Here is a 15,045-nt window from a genome sequence, read left to right as displayed (position 1 = left end):
CAAACATATAACATAGACACAGGCAGGTGGAATTTGTAGGGCTGCTCATAAAATCAGTACATATTGAACATGGGAAGATTATTTCCAAGATAACTATAGCTACCTCATGTAGATTGACAAGAGAAGATCTGATTGACAGACACTGGAATGAAACACAGACTGTACAACCTATTTTCTGTTTCCTGGGAAAGGCCTATTAGTAGCTCCTGGGAAAAAAATAATGCATAAATGTCTAGAAATGGCAAAGTGACAGACCCTTCCATTTCAGTTAAGAGTCCCTATCATTGATTAACATACTTTTCAATCCAGATTTATACCAAGCTCTCAGGCAAGGATTGTTCTGCCTTTTATGCCTTTCGCAATTGCCTTGGAAGCTGACACTTTCACATTTTAAATCTTGTAAAAATATCTTGTAGCTCAGAGCTGTGCCTAAGGCGGGAATCAATTTTGTATAACACAATGAATCAGCCGCAGTTTATTTTCCTGGTCATCACTGCTGCTAATCTGCAGATATTTAAATATAGCATGTATGCTGAGCTGCTGCTGCCTTTCCAGCAAAAGCAGAGCCAGGTTCTCATCGGATATGCAGAGCCACAGCTGAAATTCACCTTCACGTTGCTTACAATAGAGGAAATATGATTGTGGAACTTGTTTCCTCCCCTTTGAACCACATCTGGTAGGAGAGGTGAGAAGGGCAAGTTACTCACCATACTTCATTATTAATTAGTGGGAGTAGGAGTAGCAGCACTAGAGGCCAGGGTCCCATTGTACCAGGTACCAGGGCCAGCTTTAAGGCGATCCCCCGATTCCCGGGAATCGGGCCCTGTGCCTAAGAGGGCCCCACACCCTCCGCCGAAGTGCTGCCATAAACAGTGGCAACCGATTGAGCTGCTTCTGAATTGCCACCATCTTCGGCAGCATTTTGGCAGCAGCTCTTTCGAATCAGACCCCGCACGTCCTAAAGCCGGCCCTGCCAGGTACTTTACATACATATGCTGCCCTACAGAGCTTATAGTCTCAGTGTAAGGCTGTAGACCTCAAACAAAGGGAGGGAGGAACACACAGAAATGAGATATTACAAAGAAGAAACAACATTTTTTCTGTTTGAAAGAATCTGCTGGCTTGAAAGAAGGAAGAAGAGGGAAATCAGGAGCTTCTATTCCTGAATCATTCCCCTCCTCACTGAGTGGACAACTCATTTTAACCTTTCTGGGCAAAAACGTTTCATATGTGCAACTCCCATTGACTTCAATGGAAATTCCGTGCAGGACAGGTTTGAATACGTGGGACCCATGTATCACATTTTCCCCATCTGCGAAATGGGAATACTACTGCTTACTTACCTATTCCTCAGGGGTAAGTTGTGAGAATTAATATTTGTGCAATGCACAAATGTATTTGGAGAAACCCATACTCGAATCTGTGTCTCAGCTGTTTTTCACGGATGCTGATCCTCACAAAGCAACGAGACTAGGCTATTGGCTCCTATTCTGGAGCCATTGGTAACAGACTAACTCAGGGTGGAAAAAAGCCTTGACTCTTGATCCTAAGTGTTCTATCTACCTTTCGTAAGCCTCGCAACAATGTTCAGAACTACTGTACAAGCTCATATGTACAAGTTCCTGTCATTTCGGGGGTGAAACATGGCAGCCATTCTAGCCTTACTAGTGATTACCACTGGTCAACATTTCCAAAGTATTAAATGAAAAACAAGGATACATTTTTTCCTAAACATTTTCACTATGAATTTTTCCTTTTTTTGGACCAGCCCTACCAGTAATGGTCCCAATGCCTTTCTCCCATTTGCACTAACTAAGATGAGAATTAGGGTTCAGCAGTTTGCTTCAAATTAGAGTGATGTGAAATATTTGCAATGAAATCCAAATCCAAGTCTAATTAAAAACCAGAAAATGGAGCCTTCTGATTTATTCAGAGGTTCCCTAAAGTTGACGCATTGTTCAGCACGTGCTGAGCCCAGTTTCCAATGGGCTCGAGTAGATTAATGACTTCCTAGGCAAATGTCATGGTTTCACATGACATCAGTGGAGTTGTGGCCACATCTGAAGGATACACAAGGAATTCCTTAAAGCTGATCTCACGGTTTAGCACTGGACTGGGACTCAGGAGATGTTGGATCAATCCCTAGCTCTACAAGCTTCCTGTGTGACCTTGAGTAAATCTCTCTCCACCTAGGGTGACCAGATGTCCCGATTTTTGGGTCTCTTTTTTTTATATAGGGTTTTATTACCCCCACTCCCTCCCCGTCCCTATTTTTCACATTTGCAGTCTGGTCACCCTATCTCCAACTGACTTCCTCCAGTGCAAAATAGGGATAAGACTTCCTCTGTCTATTTAGATTATAAGGTGTTCAGGGTGAACAATAAATTGTGGTCAAAGGCAAGGACCTGAAATGGATGCAAGCATGGTATTGGTTCTGTCTTTGGCTGGTGAGATAGCCCACCGGTTTACAGTTGGTCCACGGTAGTAGTTTAAAACATGTGGTGGATTCTTCAGAGGCTGCTTTGGCTATTTTAAAGTTCCAATCTGATGCCTAGAAGTTTTCTTAGCTTGTATCTGACCTGGGTTCAAAGATGCCTCATATTCATCTTTATGACCTAGTTGTTCCTTGTTTAGTGTCTCTAATGTGGCAAAATATAATTGAGAATTTCTAGCACCTCTGTCACTACTAAACACTGCTTTCAGTTCTATAGATTTATCAGTGTTTGTTTCCTCTCATTGACATTTTCTGGTCTTTGCTTAGAGATTTGTTTGAAACTTGTCTCAGGTTTCCCAGTAGGAAGCTGAAAGGCAAGCTTTGAAATAATTGGGAGAAAAATGTGGAAGAATAATTTTTTTTCCTATGCAGAGCCTGCAGTTTGTAAAATGTGATCGATATGATGTATAGCTGTGAAAACAAAACAAAACAAAAAGACCCATAAAATATGTTGGTGCAGTAAAATGAATTATCTGTGTGTCAATTATTTAGAAGCAAACCAGTAATGTGAACAATCAGAAGTGAAGAAAAATCAATACACTTCTTCTCAGTGTGTAGAAATGGAAAACAAGCTAGATTTTACTTCTGCAAGAAAAAAACATTAATTCCGTCTGTCAGTAGGTTTGGCCATTGGGATGCCTTTCTTCAGAAGCAAGATGGTATTTGAAAGTCTAATCCCTCTGGTCTTGGTCCTTTGCCTATTGATGTCAATGGCAAAGCTCCCATGGCCTGCAGTGGTACAGAATCAGTTCTTTTATGTGTTAATTTGTAGTAACTGTGTGTCTTAGTCCTGTCACATTTAATTCTTATAAATAAAGACCCATTAGGAGACCTTCAATTAAACTGAGACAGAAGGACGGACTTTGGATCTAAGACCACCCCATCTCACTCCAAACTCTGGGGAAGTTTAATAGAGTTCAGAGATGACCAAAAAGGGGGAGAGGGGAGTTTTTACTGAAAACAGTGTGTGTAAAAAATAAAAATTAAAAAAAAAAATCACCATTTCCCACCCCTCAGGAATTTGTCATTCAAATTTTTGAAAAAGTCAACTAAGACCATAGTTGGAAGAAAAATGTCCAAAATTTTTAATTACAATCATTCTATATATTTTTCAAAATGTAATTAAAATTTCAACCAGCTCTGAATATTGAGATTCAGATCCAAATCTGACATGGAAGTTTTCAAGTCAGGCCTGTCACTTAGATCATCAAGATACAGATCCACAGTGCAGGAGAATTAAGAGAGAGGCTTGAGTGACAAGATTAATTTTTTAGAAAAGATTTACCGTGTTTTAGACATTTTAACAGACTTATCCTTTGTATCCCTCCACCTGTAAAACCAGGCTCTCCTGAACCATGAGTACAATGGTTTAGGGCTCAGAGGAAGCAATACATTAAAATGAATGCCTTTGAAATGGCTCTGAAAATGTTGTTGTTTTCTCAACATAAAGATGTCGTCATAAAATTAGTCTTTGGTATTTTGGGTCTTTCCAAGAGCAGCTGAAAGTGCCATTGAGTCAAGTGAGAAGATGGAAATCTTTCCAATGGATCACTCCCATTTCTAGCTCTGCAGAGTCACACAACAGCAAATCTTAAACCTGTCACTTGTAATGAGGACTGAATAAACACCTGAAGCATATGGGCATTTCACCTGTCACATGCAGAATACCTGATAAGGTTGGCCACTGGTCTGATGCAGAATGTCCATTTCTATATCCCAAAGACTGGCTAAAACATCATTTTGGAGGAGAAATGCTACAATTGGGCAAAAGAAGGAAATATGTTGTAGCAGGTTAATCGGGGTGATTCCCTCCCCCTCGACCCCACATACACATGCACTCCCAGGAAAATGTTATTTGAAGCTGCTGAGAGATTTTGGAATGTAGGAAAAAGAGAAAAAGCCAAAGAGGTGATGGATTAGTGGACAGAGTATAATGTGGCAGTGCAATTTATCACATGGTCCAACAATTTGTCACATAGTTACAATCACCACCATATATGTGGGATAGAAAGATACGTCTAGCGCTATTCCGCTCCAAACTTGACTCTCCCACTGGAGAGATGAATTACAATTAGGGTCACAATTGCAATTAGGGAAAAGAATACCAACCCTGAGAATATAGGAACTGGCAAAACCTTTAATCAGCTCTTGAACCAAATCAAAATCTTTGTACTTTGTTGGAAGTACATAATTAATGACCTCCTCTCCTTACCTTTCACTGACCAGTGAACTGAAACCACTGATACAGCTAAGACTTCTCCAGTAGACTTTTTGCCCTAAATTCCATGCTTTTGAGGGCTTCCTTAGCATGTTGTATACTCTCAGGTTTCCCTGGGGAAACCCTACAGCAAGCCACATTTAAAAGAGCAGCTCAGGTATTGGGGGAATAATCACAGAAACTTTCCCATTAGGACAGAAAAGTTACACTGTCTCCCTCACAAAAGTTTCCTGCAGCAGAATAGGAGGCATTTTTACATCTCTAACTCTCCACCAGCTGTTCTTCTATACAAAGGAAAGGAGAAACCTCCATCAAGTAAGCTAGCCACACAACTTTCCCTAATGATAATGTAATGAATGGCCTTATTGTCATATTTACCTACAATGGGTAAGTTACGGAATTCAGTGGCATGAGGATTTCCTGACTTTCTTATCTTTACATTCCCCACCTTAACTTAGATGATCTCCCTTCCAACCCTACATTTCTATTCTACTTTTAACAGAGTTTTTGCCATGAGAATTTCCTTAGTTATGGAAATAGGTTTTGTTTCAACATGACACTTTGGTGGTTGTTCTAATATTTTAATATATGAACAGACTCACGGATGAAAAAGCGAATACCAATTCGCCTCCTGGCCTATTTACACCATCTTAATCTGCGGGCCTAGAAGGGGTCCAGGGCTTCCTAAAGAGAGTCACAGATGGACTGCAGACTTAGGTAAGCTCAGATATAGCCAGTACATGCCCGTATGCTGCATCAGTCCCTCTCTGACACTTTGTTCTCCAGAATCTAAGCTTTTGTTAAAGGGAAAAAAAAAAATCTTGTTATTATGGTTACAAAGAAAACCTTCAGTAAAGACCCATTTGTCTTGAGCACTCAGTACAATACACGTGGATTGACTGAACATGAGTGTGAAGTTCACATAAAGGTCTCACCACTGGCAAAGCATTTTTTCTGTCAGAGTCCAGCTCCAACATTAATTATTCAGCAGTCAGGATGTTCACAAAGAGGTCCCCAGTTTCTGCAGGAAATATGTTCCCTAAATCTGTTCTTATGATGTGACTGTTCTCCCCAATCACTCTGTTTTTGCTGAGCCTCTTACAGGATTAACCTCAAGATCAAACTGTTTTAGAAAATCAAAGTTCATACAAATGTCTCAATTTTTTGCCAAATGGTGGAAACTTCAAAGGGCTCCTCTCAGTTAACTGGCATAATTTTTATTAACATGGCTGATGAAGGCAAATACAGAGGAGAAAGCTCTGAAAACTTCTTTAAGAACATAGCCTTGATCCTTGGGACATTGTAGGTGTTACAGCCGAGTCTACTAAGACATTTTTAAAAAATGTGGCTTGCAGACTCAAACCAGCAGTCCATCTAGTCCGTTATCCTGATACTTATCCAGATTCTTAGATATCCGGTTATTCTTTGTGTCCCCATCACCATAGCATGAGCAATGCAGACCTTCAGCTGTCTCTCAAACTAGGGAATGTAGAGGATTCCAGCTACGGAGATCCATCCACTGCAGATGGATGTGAACTGAAGGATGGGATTTTAATTATTTTTTTTAATACAGCAAGATTTTTTTTTAAAAAATGGAAAAAGGCTATTTTTAAACTAGAGGTTTATTATACACAGTAAGTCATACAACCCTAAGAGCCTCTTCCTGTAGCTGGATATGAAAAGACCGCAGAGGTGCTCCAGCCATACCTCCTTTCCCCCAGTGACTCCACAGGCACCATAGCAGCTCTGTTCCCCTGGGGAATTCTTTTCACAAAGTTGGTAAAGTCACCTTGTGCCACTGGAGTAAGGACCTTCAGGACTGGTTTTCAGAGGTTCTGAGACACACAACTCCTGTTGACTTCAGTTGGCACTGTAGATGCTCAGTATCTTTGAAAATCAGGCCCTAGGAATTCTCACATTGGGCATCAAACAACGGAGACACCTAAACATTTGAAAGTTTGGCCCTGAGCAGTTTTCCCCATCCCAGTAATTCTAAATTCTTGACCCCTCAGCCAGATCCTCAACTGGCGTAAATCCACATCATTCCATTGAGTCCACCCAAGTCAATGGAGCCAGGCTAGCAACTGAGGGGCTGGCTCTCTGATTTGAATTTCTTACAAACATTATTCAGTGAAAGAGATTTAGAAGTCCTGTATCTCAATCAAGGAAAAAAGTCACTAATGTTAATTCTCCCTTTATGGACCAGATCCTCAGCCAGTGTAAATCAACATAGCTCCACTTCAGGCCAGCTGAGGATCTGGGCTACACTTTTGCATTCCTGTAAGTTGAGTCACTTTTACAGCCTAGATACATGGCAAGGGTTAGCACCCGATTCCCATTCACTTGCACCAGTGTAAATCAGGTGTAACAACATTGAAGAGAGTAGAGCTACAGTGATGTAAAAGTCTTTTAAATGAGCAAAAGTTCAGTCCATTAGCCTTTTATTCCTCAAAGAACTCTGGAAATCAATTAACCCAAGCTGGCTGGTGTGGTCCCAATCTCTTAAACAACATGAAGTTGAAAAGATTTCAAGTAGAATTCACACATTTGCTTCCTCTGATAAAGGCAAAAGTTCTTTGAAATGTTACACTCTGTTAAAGTGTAGTACCATAAACATAATCACTTCTAAGGGGAACTTTATCGACACCAGGAAAACAAAGATTCCATGTTGTTTATTTTTGCAGTGCATCTTGATAAGCGTTAAGAAAGTGATTCTAGCAATCCAGCTGGATTTTCAAGACACTGTTATTGGCTCTGACTTCTGAGGTGCCTTTTGCAATCTCTGAGGGTGCAAATAGACACTTGGCCATTCCATCTGAATCTCTGAACTTCTAAGATAAAAATATTCTATTTTAATTTGTGGCCTCATCTACATTCATTCATATTAATTGGATTGTTTTATTTTTAATCTTCAAGTAGGAGGCAATTGTATAGTATCAAGGAAAATGCTCTTTCTCAGTCAAGGCAATGCTGCCACTGTGTGGTGCCTAATAAAAATGTCCAGAACTGGCATTGGGCTTTGATGTGTAGAATATAGCTCTATTTGAAACAAGGATAAAAAACTTGATTCTCATTTACATTCATGCTCCATCCTTCTGGCAGTGTAAAAGGGCCTTAAAACAGGTGTCAACGTACTTTATGCCTACTCAAAGACCCCTTTACACTGTTCTTAGGTTAAATTAGAATCAGGCATATGCAATTTTGGTGGCATGATAGTGAAATTAAATTGATCTGCAGCATAGAGGCTCTCGAGAGTACTGTATTTGGTACATTCACCAGCTCCACAGAAGGGTTCCATCAGAATATTCAGTCACAACATATGTATCCAATTTCCACAGAGCTCTATGGAAAAATAAACTTTTTATTTGTTCAAAGAAGAACTAGAAATAAGATGCAAGTTGTTACAGTTGAGGGTAGTTAACCATTGGGATGGCTTAACTCTCCGTCACTTGGGATCTTTATATTAAGGCTGGATGTCTTTCTAAAACAGATCATCAAGTTTTGCCACTTAATGCTGGAATCCCTGGGTGAAATTTTATGGTCTGTGTTGTGCAGAAGGTCAGACTAGATGAACATAATGGTCTCTTAAAAATCTAGAAAGCTGTGAAAGGTTGGACACACAGAATATCAGGGTTAGAAGGGATGTGACATTGCCCAGGAACATATCTATGCCCCAAACGGCCAGAGACACAGTAGGGAATTTCCCTGAAGTGATGGAAAACCATATATTATTTGTTCTTGTTTTCTTTTTGTTCACAATACATAACTTCACCGTCAATGCAGCTTGAGCTGCAGTATACAGGTACATAATCTGTACCCTCTGTGACCTGTGCACCTAGCCTTCACAACAGCTACCAAAAAGACATGTATTTTGCTTTCCTCGTTGCTGGTTAAAGATGATATGTACTAACTTCGAAGATTCCCTCTGGGCAATATGAAAAAGGAAAAGCTCCCCTGCACGGTGCGCAGAGAGAAGCTTGATAACACCCAATAGCCATTGCTGGTCTGTGCTCTTCGCCCAAGGTTTCAATACCGTATAAAATAAGATGTGCAATATCCAGCTTGGATGTATCCAGAGAAATGTCACATGCCAAAAAATTAGAGACAAAAAATGCAAGCTTGAGTATATTTTGACAGTTTCTTCTTCTCCTTCTGATTGCCTTCCTCCCTGTCTCTCATCCTCAGGCACACAAATAGCAGGAACATGTTGGAGGGAGGGTTTCCCACTTATAGCCTCTCCTACCGTCCCACACAAGCTTTAAAGCCCTCCAAAGTAGTTTTAAATAATTTTTTGGTGTGGTGGAGGGAAAGTGGAATATTTTTAAGGGCTAGATTGTTACAGTGGAACCCGTTGGTGAGTGTGTGTTACAGGCCTTCCTCTATGCTGTAGACCAAGGGTCGGCAGCCTTTCAGAAGTGGGGTGCTGAGTCTTCATTTATTCACTCTAATTTAAGGTTTTGCGTGCCAGTAATACATTTTAATGTTTTTAGAGGGTCTCTGTCTATAATATATAACTAAATTGTTGTATGTAAAGTATATAAAGTTTTTAAAATGTTTAAGAAGCTTCGTTTAAAATTAATTTAAAATGCAGAGCCCCCCCGGACCGGTGGCTAGGACCCGGGCAGTGTGAGTGCCACTGAAAATCAGCTCATGTGCCACCTTCGGCACCTGTGCCATTGGTTGCCTACCCCTGCTGTAGACCCTTGCAACCTGACCCAAACCTAAGGGGACCCGACCAGTTATAGACGTTAGAGCCCCCAACTACAAAGCCTTGGCTCTTTAGTTGAAGCTTTTCGCTCTGGAGGACCCCAGTTCAATTCCTGGTGGGCTGGCTAAGTGACGGTTGTCACAATAGCCCTTATTCAGTCACACAGGGGGAGAAAAAGAGTAAGGGCTCCATTGCTCTTTACTCAGCCCTAACTTGTAAAATTTATTTTACCAGAATGATTTTCAAAGGTATTTAGGAGCCTAAAGAGAACTGCCTAATGCTTTTATGCCGGTTAGGTGCCTAAATACCTTTTAAAAGTCTGTTCTAAGTGACTTACGGCTTAAATTCTCGTTTCAAAAGTGGCTTAGGACTCTAATTTCCCCATTGGCTCCTCAATCACTTTTGATTACAAGATGTTGGCTTCTAAGTCACTTAGGTGCCTTTGTAAACCCTACCCCATCTCCAGCAGAAGGAAGGTGAGCAGGAGCCACTTATCTATTACTCCCTTGTGCAAGAGAATGGGCAGGGCAGGAGGACTTGTTGCTATGCTGGTGGTTGTGCCACAGCAGAAGATCACCTTTAATTAAAAAAAGGCCAGTGGGGCCAGAACCAATGTGACAAAAGAAGCTGCTTTAGAAGAGCTTTCATTTCATCTCCGTCCCCACAGAGTTCATTTGAGTGAATAGTCCAAACTCCTGCACCTCACCAAGTGGGTGGCGAGCGGGCTGTTAGATGACCTCCTCATTTGAAAGTCTTGAATGAGAAGTTATTTCCTAGAGATTGGTAGGACTGGAATTCATTCTGACAAATTCGGATTAAATCAAAGTAACGGTCTTGTCCTGATTACTCCAGCAGAAAGTACAAATACAGTTATCTCAATGTGCATGCAGTTTCCTAAGCTCCATTTACTGATGATGTGTCTTACCACAGATTCCCATTTTAATGAAGTTCTAAGCAGCAGAGACAGCAAAAAATGGCAGCATCATTTCTAGGAAAAAAGCCAAATTCATTAAACTAATCAAGGAATGTAACTGGAATAAAGACTGCTTTTTCTGCATAAAGTACCACCAAACTCCATAACACTTCTTCAGTAACTATAAAAGAACCGACCTTAGCACATCTGAAGACACAGCATTACAGTAAAGGAAACCTCCACCTGACTAGTAAAGCAAAGATATTCTATTATTAGATTCATCTGCTCCTACACCGTTATCATTATTCATTTCCATTTTGGCACCTAAAAAATAACAACTCAAAGGCCATTGTTTATCGTGATCTCTCCCTGGAATTCCTTAAACCTAGTATAATTAATATAAGCTTGCTGGGAGGGGGTGGGATCTTGTCTTGCATAATCTAGAAAGTGTCACACACATAAAGAACACTACCTAAATAATAATGTAATTGATGCTTGGCAGGAAAGGCATCAAATTATTACTCAACCTCCTAACTTAGCAGGAAGTACCATTGAAGTACAGTCATGTTTGCTTGTGTCTTATCTTGAATTTGTGGAGCTGTGGCAAATTTCACCAGCTGAGGATCTGCCCCCTAGAGTCTAGATGTATTTTTTTAATGACGTATAGGAGAATTTCCAGTCATGTCTTTCAATCTACAGCTCTGTGGACATAGGTTGAAACACCAGGTTTTTTTCTGAATCTCAGCTAGACAGTTGATTTTAATCACCCTTAGCTCTGTAAATCTCAGCCAATAATTCTGCTCCTAGAACAAGAGTATGCAAACGGTGGACCATGGAAGTCTTAAAATACAGCTTGCAGTCAGACCAGATTCTGTCACGTATTCTCAAACTAGTATCTTACTCCTCATGTTGTCCCATTGCATCAGTGGGACTGCTTGTTGAGTACATTACTCCTCAGTGAGATTAAATGTGGGCCTCGATGTGGTTGGGAATTATGATCAGTTTTCAAAGCGGGGATAAACCCTGATAGGTTTTGCAGAAGCAAGAGTGTCCTATCCAGTGACAGAGATCTGAGATGATAGTACTGTACTTTTATTTCTATTTCGTCAATGCCATCTGGTGCACAGAATAGGAAGTCTTTGTATTTGAAGAGAAGCTATGGATGATAAAATTGGAAATGTTTTTATTGAGGCATCACACCACTGCTGAAACTAACTACTGGCTGATTTGTATTTTCAGTAGCTCTCCAGCATGTAAAGCTGTGTGTTTAAGACACTCACATATGCCCAAAAGTTCTAACTTGGCAAAGAGAGCCTATCAATTTCATTCACTGTTTTCCATAATTTCCAACAGCTTTTGGGATGATATTTAATGGATAAGAGAAGTAAACATCCATTATCATCAAAAACCTAAGAGAAGTGTAAATCTAGCCATAAATGTCTAAACCTCTTATTAAATGAAATTGCAAGGTTATAATTAAAGCAATTGGATATGGATACTTATTTTTCTTATCTGTGTCATGCCAAGTATTTTCCCAGAGAAAGGTCCTGAGAGTTTCTATTAAACTAAACGCATAGCAGCATACTGCAATAGTTTGTGTCTATAGTGCTTTGCCCATTACCTAATTCCTAAAACACACCACTTTATCCAATAATACATACAAATTACTGCAATCAAGATCTGTACCAGTAACTTAGCAGAGGTGCTTGGATTTTATTTTTCATTATTTTCTTACAGTAGCTACCAAATTATTTGATAAATTATGTTTCAGAGATTTTTTTGATCATGAAAACCCCAAATGATTATCTGGCGCGCACAGATTTTCATTAAAAAGAGAGACAGTCTTATCTACTTTCCTAATAGATGTATTACACTGTTCTGCCAAGTCTGATAAGCTCTGAAGATAATATTAAGCAGTTTTAAAATAGCCAACCATATTTGTCATTTGTGTGAAACTGATTTACATGTTGACAACGGCAAAAAATTGGGGAATGCTAGGTGACAAATCACATCAAATGGAAATGCTGACTGTGCAAATCAGAATAATGTAGACATCAGTGTTGAGTTGGGGATGTTTACAGCACAAATTAGAGAAGGTACCAAAGGTACTTGCATTCCAAACTAGGAGCAAGTGTAAGCCAGTGGAACCAAGCCACTAAAACTTTTGTTAAACTCCAAAGTAAGACTCAGTAGAGATCTTTTCAGGCACAGGTTTCTGAGTGTGTCAAATCCTCTCGAAAGTCCTGGGAGTAAAGATTTCTCCATAGAATTGAATTGTTTGAATTGCGGCAAAGGAACCAAATGAGAGGTGCCCGTTCCAAAAGGAAAACGGATGACATCACAAATGTTGCATAATTAAGTGTTTGCTAGTGTGGGAATAGCATTTAGGAACTCCAGTCAGAGGACAGGGTCTGACTGTGTGCTAGATGTGCTGGAGACAAATAATGAAAAGATAGTTCCTACCCAAGAGAGCTCACAGTCTAGGTGATCATCTTCGGGCCTTGAGGCCATGGAATGTGCACCACTAAATATTCCAGTGGCATTAACACTAGGCAAACTGGACACATGCATGGGGTCCAAATGCATAGGGGCAGCCTAGGGTCCCACAAAGAGCTGTATAGTACACTCATCGTGGCTGGCCATGCTGTGGATCCATTCATCCTGCTGCTGCTTTAGGCACCACTCACCGGACGAGGCTCGCAACACCGCTCACTCAAATTTGGCCCAGCTTGCCCTCTGTCGTGAGGAACAGCACCCCAAGCAGCAGTGGTGAGCAGCCAGTCTGGCAGAACCACAGCATAGCCTGGCTATGGTGAGCGGACTGTGCAGCAATTTGTGGTGGTTGTTCATGAGACAGTTGGGGCCTATAATGTGTTTCACCGAGGGCCACTGATGGATGAATTGAGCCTTGAGTGGAATGCCAAAGAAAAAGCTGGGTTGGGTCCAGGAGGGGATTTCTACATATCCCTAACACTACATACCCCTTAAAATGGTTTAATTGGGAATTAAGTAGAGCATTGGCCCTGTGCTGACTCTCTGCATTTCACCCAGAGGACAAACCTGTGGGCAGGAGGGTGTGTGTGTGTGTGTGTGTTCTCTAAGGATAGGTATCGTGGTAGTGCAAATACTTATTCAACCTCTAAGAATGCCCTGTGTGAACTAGAGCCTAGATTCTCAAAGGTATTTAGGTACCTAAATACATTTGAGGGTCTGGGGCTAGATGTTTCTGGGAGTGTAAAATGTTTGAGTCTGAGCTGGCTGGTTATCCAGTGACTAGAAGCACTGAATACCCTACCTCCTGACAAAACGTAACTCTGTGATACTTACTAAATGGGGAGGGGGATGTTTGTGTGCATGTGTGAGAGACAGCTCTGCTTTGTCTCTGCATTTCTTCCTGTGAGGTGGTTTCTTAAATAACAGTGCAGACAGGTGGCCAATTTATTTTTTTCAGTAGGTTTACAGAGATAAATGGTCTAATAATTTCTATAATGGAAGTGTTGACATTTCAGGTCTGGTCTTCCTGCTGTGAAGATGAATACCTTGAGAGACTGTTTCTTCTGTAGGAGGATTTTGTTTTCCCTTTTGGAAATTGTTGGTCTGAAACTTTGCATGTCTGTAGTCACCCCGACTGCTTGCTGGCTGCTATTTTCCCTAACTCTGGAGATTGTCATAGAACAGTTGTCAAAGCACCGTGCCAAGAAAGCATATAAGTGTTGTACAATTGGACCCATGTGTGATCTTGTCTTTACGCTTCCCAGAACACCTGTTCCTCAGATCAAGATGGAGCACTGCCTGCTAAGACCTCTCAGCCTTCTGGCTGTAGTTCCCCATTAGAAGAGAGGAAAAATACATTCTGCTCCTTTTAATGCAAATTTAGGGCCCTGGAAAATTTCTGATGCAGCCCTTGGTTCAGTAAAGGTCAGGCACTCCTACTGTGTTAATAGTGTACACCATGGTGCAGGTGCCTTTTAATCATAAGGATTACCTCCAAATCCTGGGAAAAGTCAGATATTTTGATGCAAGGGCCTTTAGATAACCCTGAAAATATCATTTTGTTCTTCAGCTTTTTCCCAGTAGGAATGGTATTACGCATTGGAAATCATTTGTTGATGCTTTGGTGACATGCCCCAAGATGTCGCCAAATATAGGTGGTGGAATTTGTACTAACATCACATTACAGCAGTTTCATAGATATAATTGGGTGATCACTATTATGTTCCTGTGCCTGGGTAACTGATATCTAATTAACTTCTTAAGTGCCTCAAAATGCCCACTAAGGCTTGGATTTTCAAAGCTGGCGAGGAGATTTGGACACACAATTCTTATTAAAATTAATAAGAACTGGGTATTAAATCTCTTTAAGAATTTCAGCCCACAATTTTAGTGAATATGAGTTTCTGTGGTTTAGTGCTATAAGTGACTGAATAGATGCAGCGGATTTGTAGCCTGAAAAAAGACCAGCATGTCCTACGTTTTCAGGAAATACAGTGCCATGGGATATAAAACTGTAGACAGAAGATCAAAAGCTAACTGTCACTGCAGCATTATTGCCCCTGGATTAACTTTGTAATGATCACGTATTATAAGGTTTGGGTATTACTTTCTCTCTGCAACAGCAATCTGGTTTGTTCACTTTATATTCTTGTCGCAATGCAAAACAGAAAATATTTTCAGGGAATTCTATGTTCCCATAAGGTGGCCATCCCTTTATA

The sequence above is a fragment of the Gopherus evgoodei genome, chromosome 17 (assembly GCF_007399415.2).
Source record: "Gopherus evgoodei ecotype Sinaloan lineage chromosome 17, rGopEvg1_v1.p, whole genome shotgun sequence".
Classification (NCBI taxonomy): domain Eukaryota; kingdom Metazoa; phylum Chordata; order Testudines; family Testudinidae; genus Gopherus; species Gopherus evgoodei.
This window is presented reverse-complemented; position numbering follows the sequence as displayed.